This window comes from Balaenoptera ricei, chromosome 5, assembly GCF_028023285.1.
Source record: "Balaenoptera ricei isolate mBalRic1 chromosome 5, mBalRic1.hap2, whole genome shotgun sequence".
Classification (NCBI taxonomy): domain Eukaryota; kingdom Metazoa; phylum Chordata; class Mammalia; order Artiodactyla; family Balaenopteridae; genus Balaenoptera; species Balaenoptera ricei.
In genome coordinates, this window is record NC_082643.1 from 16,695,009 (window position 1) to 16,712,398 (window position 17,390).

Sequence of the window (17,390 nt, forward strand, 5' to 3'; positions counted from 1 at the left end):
AAAAAGCACAGTGGTGGGAAGGTGTCTTTACATCTTTGTCCCTTTACAGCACTTTATTACAACTTTGTCTTTTTACTTAACTTTATAAAATATAACCAATGAAACTGAAATTAACGATCCAGTAATGAAAGTGGTTCAGAGTCAAAAGCTGCAAATTCCTCTGCATAACCAGACAAAATAATGTTACAGAGCAGTGTTTAAATTTTTTGTCAACCAGGATGTAATAACTGATCTACCTCTTAAATGGATATAAAACTATTTCCTACATTTAAAAGATGATTCTGTCATTTATATTTTTAAAAACATGAATAATCTCTTCCATTTTAAAAGAAATCTTATGCTCCAAAATTGTTTACATGATTACTTTCTCTGTGGGTATACTGACTGATAAAAGCAGAGAAAGAGTTGAATATTTCTTATACCTAAGATCATGAAGTAGAATTTAGAATTAAAACAAAGCTTCAGCATTAGGTAAACTTCAAACTCTAAATCTTTATGTCACTGTCACTATGCCTGCTCATCTCTGACTTGTTTGATCCAAATTCCTAGGAAAATTTATATTTTTTCTTTCTCCTTATGCAGCAACACATTAATTGACCATAACATGAATTCTGTTTTCTCACTAGGTCCAAGTGATCCTTCCAAGTCATCCTTAGATTTGCATCCCTGATGCCATGGTAACAGATCGTGTTAGGTAAAAAACTGAATACTGAAACCCTCCAGCTAAGAATGCTTTTAGCTATCCAATAAATTTCAGTTATTTTGCAGAACATTACATAATGTGGATTTGTCTAATGGTATCCTCATAATGAGACCAGGTGAAACATTTTTGTCAGGAATAGTGATGTTGTATTTTCTGTGCAGCATATCAGGAGGCATATGGTGTATAATTGTTCAATATTTGGCAATGAAAAATTTGATCACTTGGTTAAAGTGTTATCCTCTAGATTTCTCCATCATAAAGGTGCCTTTCCCATTAATGAAAAACAATGTGTGTAGCTATTCTTTGAACTGTGCAAACTTCCTTTTTCCTGCTAAACTTTATCCAATGTTTTCTTTTTAATAAAATTTTTATTCTAGAATAGTTCTAGATTTACAGAAATATATAAAGATGGTACAGAGGGTTCTTATATTTACCATAAGTAGACTGCCCTGTTTTTAACATCTTACATTGGATGACATATATATCACAACTAATGAGACAGTATTGATATATTATTACAAGAGTCCATACTTTAGTTGGATTATTTGATTTTTATCTAATGTTATTTTTCTGGTCCAGAAACCCATCCAGGATATCACATTACATTTAGTCACCATGTCTCCTTAAGATTTCTTTAGATGATGACAGTTTCTCATACTTTTCTTGTATGACAAGACAGTTGACAGTTTTGACGAGGGCTAATCAGGTATTTTATAGAATGTCTTTGGTTTGGGTTTGGCTGATGTTTTCCTTATGATTAGACTAGAATTATGGGTTTGGGGAAAGAAAAGCCACAGAGGTAAAGTGCATCACATCATATCAGGGGTGCATGCTATCAACATGACTTACGACTGTGGATATTAACCTTGATCACACGGCTAGAGTAGTGTTTGTCAGGCTTCGCCACTGTGAAGTTACTCCTTTTCTTTCTTTCCATACTCTACTCTTTTGTAGGAAATCACTATGGGTAGCCCACACTTAAGCGATGATGTTCTATGTGCCACCTCCTGAAACAAGAAGTATCTTCATAAATTATTTTTAGTCTGTGTGAAGATGTGTCTATTCTCCCCATTTTATATATTTATTCGTTCAATCATTTATTTGTATAAGTATGGACTTTATTTTTACTTTACATTATAGTTCATTCTACATTATTTATTTTCTTGTTCAAATTGTTCCAGCTTTGGTCAACAAAAGCTAGTTCAGTTGTGCTTCTCTAACATATTCTGTTACTTTCTGGTACAAGATGCTCCAGGCTTATCTTGTATATTTCCTGTCCCAGACTTATAAGCAACCATTTCCCCAAGGAGCCCTCATTCCTTCTACTAGAAACCAAGATCTGGGTTCTGGACATGCTCATTGCTACTGGGGTGTCATTGCTTCTAGACTTTTTGAGAATACAGAGCTTAGAAATCTATCTATGTATAAACATATTATTATAATAAACTATTAATAGTGTGCTAATTATATAGATTATATATTATATAGATAAATATGGTGTATAAACCCATATTTCTATTTATATATTTACAACCCTTTGTGTCAATATTAAATCAAACATGAGTTCATACTGATGTCTCTAACTTAATCCAGTATTAAACGGTTTATTCTAGCTTTGCTCTCTTGCTTGTTTGTAACTCCAACAGTGAGAAACCTGGCTTCCAACATCCATAATTCATTTATGTGTTTGCTCAGTCCCAGTATACATGTACAGTGGTTTCACATTTGTTATCTCATAGACCTGTGAGAAACAATTTCCCTAACTACAGTACAGTGCTTATGTACCATTCCTTTTTTCTTTAGTCTTAAGTCTCCACTTGTTAAAAGTCACTTGGGTCAGCATGTTTTCTCCCCACCTCCTTCAGTGATGTCATACATTTGAAATGCAATAGATTATTTTATCACAATTTGCATTTCATCTTGGGATCCCCTGACCTCCTAATTTAAATGCATACATTAAGTTTCACTCTTTGGCTGTAAAATTCTACAGGTTTGACAAATCCATGTTGTAATATGTATACCATTATAGTATCATACTAAAAAGTTTCACATCTGTGAAATGAAATTCCCTGTGCTTCTATTTATTTCTCACAAAATCCCTGGCAACCACTGATGTTTTCCATCTTTATATTTTTGCCTTTTCCAAAATGCCATATAAATGGAATGATATAATATATAACCTTTCTATACAGGCTTCTTTCATTTAGCAATGTGCATTTAATATTCATGCAAGTTGTTGCATTCATTTCTCTTTATCAATGAATTTTGTTCCATTGCATGAAGGTATGACAGGGTTTTTTATCCATTCATCTTTTAAAGGACATCTTGGCTGTTCCATTTTGGGGGATAACTGTTGTAAATATTTGCACACAGAATTTTGGTAAACATAAGTTTTCACATCAGTTGGATAAATACAAGTGCAATTGCTGCATCCTATGGTAACACTATGTTAGTTTTATAAGAAACTGCCAAATTGTATCCAAAAGTAGCTATGCCATTTTTCATTCCCACAAGCAATCAATGAGATTTCCTGTTGCTCCACATCCTTGACAGTAATTGATACTGTCTTTTTTTCAAGCTATTTTAACAAGTGTGTAATGATATCTGATTGCTGTTTTAACTCAGTAATGGTTTTTCTCATTCATTGATGATCTTTTCCTAAATTATTTAGTAAATTGGTAGTTGCAAAATAGCACTATTTTAATTCTATAATATATTTAGTATCATTTAGTACTTCTTTGCTAAGGCCTGATATTAAAGAAGAGTGCTCTCCCCTCCCTCTTTTTTAGTATCTTCTATAGACTCATCAATGTCTTTATTTTAATGTTATAATATACTATTGTCATTGTATTATTTATTTTAAGAGATGCTTAAGTTATCCCAAATATGGCCTATAAGTGCCTATTTATGTTTACTCCTCTTGCTTTTGACATTTTTAGTACTGAGAAGTTTCTAAACAAATAAACAAAATAAACAAGAGCAATAAAAATGTGTAGAGGGAAAGAGTCAATACAGAGTTGCAACTATAAGTTGCTAAAATGGCTACTTTCAACAAAACCTCACAAGACATATAAACAAATAGAAAAGTGTGACTCATACTCAGGAAAAAGACACTTTCTATAAGAGGGGGCAGATTTGGATTTAGCAGAATAAGACCTCAAAGCAGCTCTTATAACTATGTTCAAAGAACCAAAGGAAATGATTTTTAAAGAATTAAAGTATGATGACAATGACTCAGCAAATAGTAAATGTGAGTAAATACATAGCAATATATGAAAAAAGAACCAAATGGCAATTCCAGGATTGAAAAATATAATAAATGAAATGGAAAATGTACTAGATGGGCTCATTAGCATATTTGAGATGACAGAAAAACAAATCAACAAACTTGATCAAAGGAAATTATTCAATCTTAAGGACAAGGAGAAACAAAGATTTAAGAAAAATAAGCAGAAGCTTGGAAACCTGTGAGCAAATATCAAACAAGCCAACATGGAGGTAATGTGACTGCCAGATAGATAGAAATAAGATAAAGGTGTAGTAATAATATTTGGAGAAACAAGCATTCAAAATTTCTCACATTTAATGTCATAAATATCAATTTACAGATACAAGAAGCTCAACAAACTCCATGTAATATAAACACAAATATATCTAAGCCTAGATATATCAAAGTTAAATTGCTGAAAAATAAAGACAAAGAAAATCTTCAGTATAGCCAGAGAAAAACATGTACAGAGAAACAAAATCACAATTAACAAATGATTTTGCATTAAAACAACAAAGGTCAGAAAGCAGTGGGATTCACATTTCCTACGCATATTCCATAAATGCCTGAGCCAGAAATTTCATTGTTTCCCCTAATATTGTCACATCTGTGAATGCCTTCCCTTATATCTTTCTTTGTCCAGGATTCTCTCTCCCTCCCCCTCCCGCCCCCCAACAAATACATTATTTTCACCATTCTGATTTTCTTTTTACCCTCATGCATTTATTTTTGAGTTTCAATAATTTTCATTCACTTCTCTTTGGAAAGTCAATGAATTCTAGATATCCCTCTTCAATGTTAGAGGGAAACTGGAAATAGTTAAATAGTTAGTGTACTCTTTTTAGTACAAAGAATGATTGCCTCGGTTTCCAGTCTCTTCAGAAGGAAAGTTAATTTTTTTAAAAGGTTGGGTTCTAAAGTGTAGAGCAGGGGCCCCCAACCCCCGGACCATGGACCAGTACCGGTCCGTGGCCTGTTAGGAACCAGGCCGCACAGCAAGAGGTGAGTGGTGGGCAAGCGAGTGAAGCTTTATCTGTATATACAGCTGCTCCCCATCGCTCACATACCACCTGAGCTCCGCCTCCTGTCAGATCAGCAGCATTAGATTCTCATGAGCACGTGAACCTTGCTGTGAACTGCCCATGCGAGGGATCTAGGCTGTGCGCTCCTTATGAGAATCTAATGCCTGATGATCTGAGGTGGAACTGAGGCGTTTAGGCTAGCACTGGGGTGTGGCTGCAAATACAGATTATCATTAGCAGAGAGGTTTGACTGCACAGAGACCATAATCAATCAACTGCTTGCAGTCTCACATCAAAACTATCAGTGAGTGGCAAGGGACAAGTAAGCTGCATCTGGTGGCAGGCTTTATAGGGGCATGTGAGTTGACATACTTCAATTGTACAGCTGCATCTGGTGGCAGGCTTTATAGGGGCATGTGAGTTGACGTACTTCAGTTGTACAGCTGCATCTGGTGGCAGGCTTTAAGTCAGAATCCGCCACTTATTTTAGTCCGCGCGTGGCCCGCCCATTATTGTATTTACCACTTCCATCCACGCCTCTTTCCTGCACTGCGCACTTGTCCCAGTCACAGTTTTGGTAAGCCCACAAGCTAACCCTAGCCAAAATGAGGAAAAAACAAACGTCGCTGGAGAGCTTCTTTGAAAAGGGGGAAAGACCCAATGATGAGACACCAGAAGGCTCTAAGACTGACAACAAAAAGAAAGCTGCATTTAAAAGAACATACTAAGAGTCTTACTTAAATTATGGGTTCATTGCAACAAGTGATTCACATTCTCCAAGCATGCTTTGTATAATATGTGGCGACCGGCTATCCAACAAAGCCATGTAACCTTCAAAACTGCTTCGCCACATGGAGACCAAGCACCCTGCATTAAAAGACAAGCCTTTGGAGTTTTTCAAAAGAAAAATATGTGAACACGAAGAACAAAAGCAATTATTGAAGGCCACCACTTCATCAAATGTGTCTGCGCTGAGAGCATCATCCTTAGTGGCTAACTGCATTGCTAAAGCTAAGAAGACCTTTACTTTTGGTGAAGAGTTGATCCTGCCTGCTGCTAAGGACATTTATTGTGAAATTTTAGGAGAGGCTGCAGTTCAAAAGGTGGCACCTGTTCCTCTTTTGGCTAGCACCATAACTAGACGAATTGATGAAGTAGCAGAAGATATTGAGGCACAATTGTTAGAGAGGATTAATGAGTCACCGTGGTACGCAATCCAGGTTGACGAGTCTACTGATGTTGACAACAAGGCAACAATGCTTGTTTCTGTGCGATATATTTTTCATGAGGATATGTTATGTGTACTTTTGTTGCCAACCAACACCACACCTGCAGAACTATTCAAGTCTTTGAATTATTACCTATCAGGAAAACTGAATTGGTTATTTTGTGTCGGTCTATGAAAGGATGGAGTGGCTGCCACGACTGGACAGCTTTCTGGTTTCACTACTCGGGTCGAAAAGGTCGCTTCTGAATGTGAGTCTACGCACTGTGTCATCCATAGAGAAATGCTGGCTAGCTGAAAAATGTCACCTGAACTTAACGATGTTTTGCAGGATGTGATTAAAATTATCAACTACATTAAAGTACGTGTCCTTAACTCACGTCTGTTCCCGCAGCTCCATGAGGAGATGGACACAGAGCACACACGTCTTCTCTCATACACAGAAGTGAGATGGCTTTCTAAAGGTAGATCACTGGCCAAAGTTTTTGAGTTATGAGAGCTGCTCCAGAGATTCCTTTTAGAAAAAGTCACCACTGACAGCACATTTCAGTGATGCAGAATGGGTCACAAAACTTGCTTACCTGTGTGACATGTCCACCCTGCTCAACGAACTCAATCTGTCACTTCAGGGGAGAATGACAACTGGGTTCAAGTCGGCAGATAGAGTGGCTGCATTCAAAGCCAAACTGGAATTATGGGGGCGACGAATGAACATTGGGACTTTTGACATGTTTCAAACATTAGCAGAAATTTTGAAAGAGACTGAGCCAGGGCCTTCCTTCTCACAGCTCGTGCATGATCACTTATCTTAGCTTTCAAAACAGTTTGAGCATTACTTCCCAACCACAAAAGACCCCTGAACTGGGAAGGAATGGATCCGCGACCCATTTGTGAATAAGCCAGGTGAATCGACTTTGTCCGTGCTGGAAGACGATCAACTGCTTGAGATCACAAATGACGGTGGCCTTAAAAGTATGTTTGAAACAGCTTCAAATCTCCATACATTCTGGATTAAAGTCAAGGTGGAATATCCTGAGATTGCCACAAAAGCACTGAAAAGCCTGCTTCCATTTCCAACATCCTATCTTTGTGAAGCAGGGTTTTCTGCAGTGATGGCAACGGAAACGAGATTACAGAGTAGATGGACATAAGCAACACATTTCAGGTGTTGCTGTCTCCTGTCACCCCCAGATGGGACCATCTAGTTGCAGGAAAACAAGCTCAGGGCTCCCACTGATTCTGCATCATTATGAGTTGAATAATTATTTCATTATATACTACAATGTAGTAATAATAGAAATAAAGTGCACAATAAATGTAATGTGCTTGAATCATCCTAAAACCATCCTCCACCCCCTGGTCTGTGGAAGAACTGTCTTCCACAAAACCGGTCCCTGGTGCCAAAAAGGTTGGGGACCGCTGGTATAGAGCATATCGAATAAATTTTGGGTAACCAATATTTCAAGATTTTTATAATTTTGAGATTTTCTTGTTCCATGTAGAGAAAACATCATCTGACAGATTTCAGCCCATCCATCCAACCATCACTGCACTTTAGTTTTATTAAACAGAGCACCCTTTGTGATGTTCTACTTCTAGAACACTACCCTCAATATTAGTTTTAACCTAATTAACACATATATCAATGTTTGTAAAGGAACTGCAGATGTAATTTTTTTTGGCAGCTCAACACCACTGGGAAGGTCTGAAGAAATGTTGACGATATACAAGAAAATCAGTCACTAGTTTTAGAGTGGGTATCATGGGTCAAGCTTTAAGGACTACTAGTTGGCTGCTATTTCTATGATTCTCTGATACTCTTTAACACATCTCAGTTCACAGCATTTAGGTGCTCCTTCCTGAACTCTTCCATCAATGCCTCAAAGCACAAAACTTCTGTTTGAGGTAGACTGAGGTAAGAACCACAGCACTGACTAGACTCAGTAAGTCTCTGTTTTATTTGTTAGCCAGAACTCAACCTCTGCTTTCTCAGTGCAATAAGTAAATCTTTTCAGGCTGCCATTACTTGGCAAGTAGAAGCTAGAGATGAGAAAGCCTGGATTTAGTTTTGTGAAATTTATCTTTTAATAACAGTATATTTGAAAAGTAAGTACATTTTGAAGGTCTAGGAATCAAATAAGCTAATATTATGGTGATAATTTTGAAATATGGATTTTAGCCTACATGGCAATTTAATTGCTCGTTAGAAGCAAATCTTGTCTTGCTGCAGTAGGGTTAGTCAGTATTTCTCTAAATTCAGTATGAGCTGTTGATTCATGTCCGCTACACTATGAGGGCTTGCTGAAAGAGCAAGGGTTTCTAGACTAGGTAATTTTGAGCAACAAAATCATTTGAAGAAAAAAGCTGTTAAGAGAACAAATTCATTTAACTCACACTGAACCAGACTACTAGGAACTTGGGAAAGTGTAAACTTGATTAATAGTGGCTGTTTGTTTAGTTTTGAAAAGGAGGGAAGCCATGCTGTTAAAATGATCTCTTTATTACTGTTTCCAAAACAATTCACTACGTGTTGTCAAATTCCATTGGCTATACTCTTCTGAACAAGAACATATGATCTTGTATATAATCAGACCTTGAGTCTTAATAATGATAAAGGATTTATGAAATTAGCAGAGGTTATATCTTTTCAGGCCCTTAACTCTTTTGTATACCTTTTATTTTCTCTATGGCTTTTTGGATATATCTGCCCACCATTAACATTTCTAATAATGCTCAGGTAGATGGTATGTTATCAAATAGGTAAAAATTGCCTCTAATATATCAAGCTTCTCAGACGCATTCTAGTTTTTCCTTCACTTCCCATGTCCACTCAGCATTCATTTTCATTCCTTGTCTGACCTTCAAACTTTCTAAAATCTTTCTTTCATATCCTAATTTTTTTATACCAAGGTAAAAAATAAACAATTAAAGCAGTGATATCCTTTCTTACAGTATTTGCATTTTCACAATTAAATACATTTTAACCAATATGTATGATGCTCACCATAGATCCTGAAATTGAAGTAAATTTCCAGGCTAGTGCTTCTCAATGCAGAGATGAGAGTAAAACAAAATTTCCAGGGCAGTTGCATCAGGATGTGTGGGTGAGGAGGAGAAGGGATTGGCCAGGCATGAAGGTTTTGAAGTACTCCTTGGGTAATTGTGAAGCATCCTCCATACCCTGTGCATGACTGAGAGACACTCAGCTAAGTTTCTGCCTCCTCCACCCATCCCTAAAACCAACTTGAATCAATGCCATCAACCTTCAGCTTGCTGCCCATCACCTCTGCTCTTCGCCTCCTATTCCCAGATCCTGTTCCAGATCAAGATGAACCTTTGCCAGGCGAATCCCAGTGACTAGCATGGGATGTGAAGTTGAGTCAAATAACGAGGGTTATCAGAGAAGGGACTTGTTTCACTATCTGATACAATATATTACTTTAGGACAAGTCTGATGAAACTCAGAGGGTTGATTTCTTTCAATTCAGATGTAGTCTACAGCAGTATTTCTCAATTAGAATCATCTTGAGAGCTTTTAAAAACATTAAAGTCTGGCTTCAACCCAAAGATCTTCATTTAATTGATTTAGGAATGGTTCTGGACATTGATTGTTTTTAAGTTTCCAGATTCTAACGTGCAGCTGAAGTCTAGAATGTTGAGGTGCCAAAAAAGCCACAGGATAAAGAATAATGTGTTGCTTTATTATGTTTTAAAAGGCAATGTATGTTTGTTTGGTATATTCTTCTTAAATCTTATTCATACACGATCTTCTCCTTTTGTGCCCAAATGTAATATATGAAAGTGGTTTGAAGTTTAAAAAAGAAAAAGAGTTAATTGAGTAAATTAGGTCCCAAAGGTAGTTAATGCTAGACATTGAAATCTGAAAGTGTTACATACTGCTAGCCCCAATTTTTTTTCTAAAGAAACATGTTTTCCTAAAGAGACTTCTGTCGAATACTAATCCTGTAAGATGTCACCTAAAAATTGTATATTGGTCAAACAAGCTTGGAAAACTTTTTAAAGCATATCCTAATTTTGAATATTTTTAATAAAATTGGTTATTTTTAAATGCTCTTTGAGGTCCTGCAGTGAAAGAACTCATTTGAAGTGATTAATCCTGCATTTTCTTAACTTATTTGACTACAGACTATATTTTGTGGTAACATAGTAATACTTTGCAAATTTTAATCTTCTGCCAAACGCACACTGAAAATCACTGTACTACATCATAGTGTCCTATATATATAATATATATATAAAATAAAATGCACAAAGAATCTAGTAAAATCCTATGAATTAATGATATTTTCTGAAATTCACAATACTAGAAAAGAAGGTCTAAACTCCTTACTATAAAAAGTTACTGTAAATTCCACAATAATACTCTAATAATGTCCTTTAAGATGTGGAAAGGGCTGCAAATCCATTGACTATACTATCTAGTGTCAATAAACTGATTTTCAGTGTAATTGTAATAGAAAAGAAAATTATTTAAGTTGGGCTTCTTATATTAGATAGAATATAATGGATTAGCAAATATTTATTTCCCTATCTATATATTTCATGTAGAGACTAATTTACTTTACCAATTTCTATAAAAGACAGTTACAGTTTAAGTACATTCTCTGTCAATTCAGAGTTTTCCAATACACTGACTTTAAACTATTACTTTGCAACTTCAAGCACTACTCTTCATAGGAATTCATGAGTCATACAACTAGGAAGCAAGTGCCTTCTCTTTTTGCAATGAAAGCATTTGTAGTAGTAATTCACATATTGTCCATCTAATAAGAAGACCCTATTGGTTCATATTTGCTAAAGCATGCATTTACTTGGAGACCGCTGGTTTTTGTGTGTGTTCTAAAGATGGTTACTTAAACACACACTCATACTCACACACTCTAGAGGTTTACATTTTATTAACTATTTATGTTTCTTGGTTACACTAAGAGTTTAAATGCATATTCTGTAGATTTGAAGTTTTTCTCTTTTAGATTTAGTTTTTGGTCTTGTTCTCATTTGTTTAAGTATTGGCCCATGCCATTATTCATGGCCAGGTCTATATATGTAAAGATCATCTAGTTTGAGTGATTTCTAGTTTTTAAAATCAAATGACTTTTCTTTATTATTCTATGTGCTTCTAGACTTTCTCTCTGTCATCAATCCAAAACAATGCTTTTTTCATACATATAACGGTAATAATTGGAAAATTATGACTTACTATGAGAGAATGACATCCAAAGGAACACTGAAACCTTGCTGTAGACTATCTAATATCGGCTATACATAAATTTATAAGTGTATTTTAGAAACACTGAGTAATGGCTATTATGCTTTATTCCTCTTATAATATTTGTTTGTTTAATAGATAGGAAATTTCATGTTTTAAATGAGTTTTTCTGTATTCATTTAAACAATTAGCAATCAGTTTTAGATATAACAAAGAGAAATTTCGTGAGAAAAAAACAGGCTGTAAATAGACAAATAATATTTAAAAGCTATTGGTAATTCTTGTCATGTTATCTCCTATTTTTAGGACCCTAAAGTAAGCTCACTGAAATGAAACAATAAGACACAATGTCATGTTTCTTTCCCTTGAACACTTTAAACAGCAGGAGGGATCCAAATGATTGTCAGGTGGCTTTTGTTGCTGCTGAATACCAAGAAGTAAAGAATTGTAATTTAAGCTAAATTTGGTTTCTAGAGGCCTAATCCAAAAATTCTGAAACTACCCATTTTTTTCTGCTAAACTTCTAACTTCAATATCTTCTTCAGTTGCCTCTGACTTTCTTTTCAGGCCTGGCAGATTCAATGGTACTGAATTTAAAACTTCTTCATTAGGAGGCTGATCTAAGTATATTCACTGATTCCTTCTTTGGTCATATAACATGATACCTTTAAAAGACACTCAAGCACCTGAAGGCTTATAACATTATCCCCATTATTGAGTCAAATCAACCAACTACATAGCGACTTATTTAGCTTTTATTTGCTTCAATTATTACTGTGAAAATATTAATTAGACATCATATTAACTAAACTGAAGAAAATATATTAACACCGAAATGTGGTCTTTCATTCCACTAAAGACCTTTCTGATAAAATGTACCTGACTATAGAGGTAGGAGTCCTTTTTTTGAAAGAGAATTTAGCCTAGAATTCTAGAATTGAATCTTCCAATATCTATGTGCAACTGAAAATGGTCATTTCATTTTTCTATTAGTAAATTCCTTCATTTGTAAAATGGCATAGTAGGATTTGATTATCACTGAGGTTTTTTTTTCCAAAAGGCATAGTATAAACTCAGCATTCAATATAAAATATGCACTTAAAGTACATTAGAAAAATCCATTTTCACTTTTAATTTAGAACTAACGGATTCCAACAAAATAGTCTCCTTCTGTATAAGAAATGGAAAATACTTAATGTTGGTGGAAGGGTTTGCCTTATAGGGACAACTTGAGTAGATAATCACTTTATAAGAACACTGAAAAATTTAATTATATCTTTTTAATATACTGATACTCTCGATATTAATTTCTGACTCAGTGTCACAATTTTTCAAAGACTGTTAGTCTAGTAGGAAGAGGCTACATACATGCACACACAAAACAAATGCACACACACACACACCTGCTAAATATTCCGAGTTTGTTTAGCTAAATGAAAAACTCAACGAAAAGCAAAGATGTTACCAGAGTTGATAGAGAAGTGGCTTATCCATGTGATGCTTTTCTCCTGTCTTGTTCTGTTCTTTTCCCTGCCGGTAACAAACTTCACTAATACGTCTTGTATAAGAGTTGGAAAAGAAGTCAAATGTTCTTGTATCACTAATCTTTTATTGTGGGTTTTCCATCAACATTCCAAAAGAACTTACACTAGCAATCTAATTGTTAATCTTAAAAAAATGTTCCCTTGAAAGGTTTCCTTTACTCTTAAAATAAAATCAAGATCAGTAAGACCAGAGTCTTTGTTCAGAAAAATGTTCCTCCAGCTTTCAAAATTCTGGAAAGACTGTCTTATTAGTGGTAGTATTACATGGTTCATTTTAAGAAAATAAGTCTCTTAACATTTTATTAAAACTGTTAAGATAGTTAAACATTGCATATTTTGTTCTGCTTCTATCTATATACTTCCCAAATAATAATGTAGTTTAGAATTGGAAGGGTTAAAAGAAAAATAAGAATACTTCAGGTAAATTGACAAATATATGCAACCTGCAGAATGTTTCTAGGTGCTTATAATACTGCTAGGAAGTCTGTATTGATAAGCACTTTCTATATTTCTAACATATACTATTTTGTTGGGTGTTCATTTATATTAGGAAATACTATTTTCCTACAAATAAACCCTGTTTATGTCATCCTATGTAATAGGAACTATGTAAAATTGATTAATTAATTCTTATCTAAGATGGGGATTATTTGGTCGCATCTGAGACATACGACCTTAAGGTTATATGCATTTTTTGCATTTGCTTACCTATTAGTTTATCTATGCATTATATTTTCATGGAGCACATAGTGTCCGCAAAGCACTTTCACCCCCATTACACCAATGGCTAAGAGGCACTGAGAGAAATTGTAGGGAAGTCCAACTCTGTGAGCCCTCATAAGCTACAGAAAATGCTAGAAGTTGCAGTGACTGATGACTGGATAAATTAAGTCACAATTTTTCAAGGCAACTAGGACCTATCTACTAGGTCTGTGACTCTTCAGAATTCAGTTGACATTCCTTTTTTCTTTGCTTGTTTCTTTATTTTTTTCCTTCTCCTTCTTCCTCCCATTCCCTCCCTCCGTTGAATATGTTTTGCTTCAAACATATCTTGCTGACAAAAATGACATGTTAGAAAACAAGCAAAAATAATCACTTTCATGTTTTTTTTTTTTAACAGATTTTGAACAAAAATGAGAATTCCACAATAAAAATACAGGAGAGGCTTAATTCTATCCATCCTGATCATTACTATACTATTACAGTATGGATATGAAGCCTGATCTGCCTATCAGATTACATAATTTCCAATATAACTGTAATGGATCTTAATAGATTTTTACAACTAAAATATATCAAATGAAGCTGAAAAATAACTTTGAAATATTGTAGAGTACTTTCTCTTCCTGGCTCCCACATAAATAAAAATGTGATTCTACTTTGAAAGAACCAGTTCATTAATCACATTGATATTGAGAATATTTGAATATTAATGTTTCAGATATTAGCTGGTATATGAGTAACTTAATCTAACAAATCTGATGGCAAAGTGTGAAGAATAAATAATGCTGAAAATTGGATTTTAATCTAGTTATGACATAATGTAGCTGTAATCTATGAAAAGTCATTTAATTTCTATGGCCTGGTTTTCCACTTGGTAAAATAATGTTCTACCATGCTGAGCAGTAATCTGTAGTTATTATTATTTAAGTAAATTAAATTATAGATTACCCCATTACAAATCATAATCTAATATTCTGACTCTTTGGCCACCACCTTCAATCAAAGGAAAACAAAAGCAGGGAGGAATAAGGAAAAAAGAGATAAAAAATTATTGAACACCTACTATGTGTTTCCCACTGTTCTAGGTATTTTATAATTACTGTTCCATTTAATTCTCATAATTATTTTTGGGGAAAATATTATCTGAATTAAAAGGCTGAAGATTTTGTGGCTTGACTAGTAATTTGGTTAGTAAAAAATGATTGATGCAGGTATACATACACATTTGTGACTCTCAAAGTTGCACCTGACTCTCAAATTTGCACTTGAATGTGACACGCAGTGTGAACAAGCTAAAAGTATGTCCTACCTTTCTATCTCCCATGACCATCTGTTCCCTCTACATACACACGTGCACTCAGGCAAGAGGTCTATGCAAATAACACTTTTATTGGCAGAAACTATGTGTTTACCATATACCAGCTATCTTATGTTTCCCCAAAGACTCCAGACACTAGTGTCACCTAGTTCTTTAGGAAGTCTGTGCTTTGTGCCCTATATTTACACCTCTCAGTCTAATTTTCTGATTCTGCTATTTTTAAAATTTTCCTTTGTGTCACACATTTAAGTTGTTGTTCTTGCTCAGTGGAGGGAAGGAAACAATTATCTCAGTCTTTTGTAAAGTAAAAGAATATATCAAGACCCAGATATTTGTTTACATTTATTCGGATTAAAAATGCACTTAATGGAATTTGATTCTTGTTTGCCTGGATCTCATCACCAAATATTTAACATTATCTTTCTCCCAAATCCTGAATTATTTTGTATCCTCCACTTGAGTTACATGAAAGCAAACAGGACTCACTCCAACCTTTTAAACTATATTTCACAAAACATACAATTTATTATCTCCTGGTATACTTTAGCAGACTAATTTAGATACTAACTCAGTATCTACTGAGTTTTATTTTGTCGTGTGTTATTTATGAGAATACACATATTATTAGGAGAAACCATAGACAAAAAGAAAAATAATCTAATGTAGCAATAATGTTAATTCTCTTCCCAAACCATGAGAGAGTATATACAAATGATCAAAATAAGATATCACTGACCACACTTTACAGTATGTAATATACCATAAAAAAGAACAGTGGTTTGCAAATAAATGTTTCTAGAAATCAATCTGCTCATATCATTTCAGTATTTGATGTACTGTAATAGACTGTGATATGACATGGAAATAAAACTATATTTTAAAACAAACCACTTGACAGCTGCTGTTCTAAAATATAGGTTGCTATGTGTTGATTAAAAAAGTTAGAAATTTTATAGAAAATTGATGCAAGGTTATTGTGATACATAGTATAATTTTTAAGGCATTGTATATCAGAGACGCTCATTTGCATTTACTCACTCTTATAGCCCATTGATCAAAGCAAATAAGCCAAAACTAATAATGTAGCATAACTGTAAGGGAGAAAAACACTAAAAATAATATAATTATTCTGTCCACATTTGAAATTGCATGACATGCTTTTCCTATAAAATAGTTGACTTTTTTCATAAAATGAGGATAACACTATGATAAATTCATTGTATTCATAATCTTCTTTATTAAATAATATTTATTAATTGTATCTCTGCCTCAGTAAACAGACCAAAATATATACACTTAATTTAAGAAAAATCAGTTTGCAATTTAAAGAATTAGTAAATATTTGCTCAAATAAATTTTGAATGTATCATAAAATATTTAAATGGTTCTTTATTACTTATGAAATACATGTATTAAAAACACCGAATTTAGTACATCTTGAATCAGTAAATTTCAGGTTTAAACAAAGTTTAATAAGAAGTTTTAACATTTATGACCAAGCATTAAAGCTGTTTTAAAAAGATGGCTACACAGAGTAGTCACATATTTTTTCTTGCAAAATAGTATAAGATCCAGAGAAACAGAGTTTTGCACAAGTCTAGCTTTCAAAACATAGTGATTCTAGTTTATAACATGTTAGGGAAATACCCTGTATTTTAGTTTAAAATTACAATGCAAAAAATAGTATAAAGTTTCAGTGAGGACTGAACTTATTTTTAATGCTAGGCGACATAAAAGGCATAGATGGCCACAACTTCAATACATGAAAAGACTAAAATAAGTGGAAGATAATCAATCCAATCTGAGCCCTTATTTAAGTTATGTAAAGTTGAAAATAGCCTATGTGATGCTATGGTTGTGTAGATGCCCCTCATTTCACACAAATAAGCTTTAAAAGTGGGGTATCATCACATCTCATTCTGGAGTCAACTACTGGCATAATGTGACATTGCACCTCACCCATATCTCACATAAATGACCAGACAAAAGAAACAGAAAAGAAAGCAAAGTATTGAGACTGCAAATATCAAGTCAGGAAATGCCCAGGAATAAATATAGTGCTACTAAAGCACAACATTTAGCATGCTACAGATCATCATTTTAATAGTTTTCTCAAAAGTCACTGAAGGTATAGAACTTAACTAAAAATGGCTAGTGCAGTAGCTTCCTAGGTTAACTCAATCCTTCGATGTTGTTGCTAAGAGTTCTTCAATATTTATATTTAATCTCACAGATTTTTATATCTTATTTGTTTCTGATTTGCTGGAGTGATATTTTAATTTATAATTTTGCATGGTGTTTCTTAAGAGTTGGAGGTCAGATAGAAAGGGAATATAATACAATAATACCTACCCTAG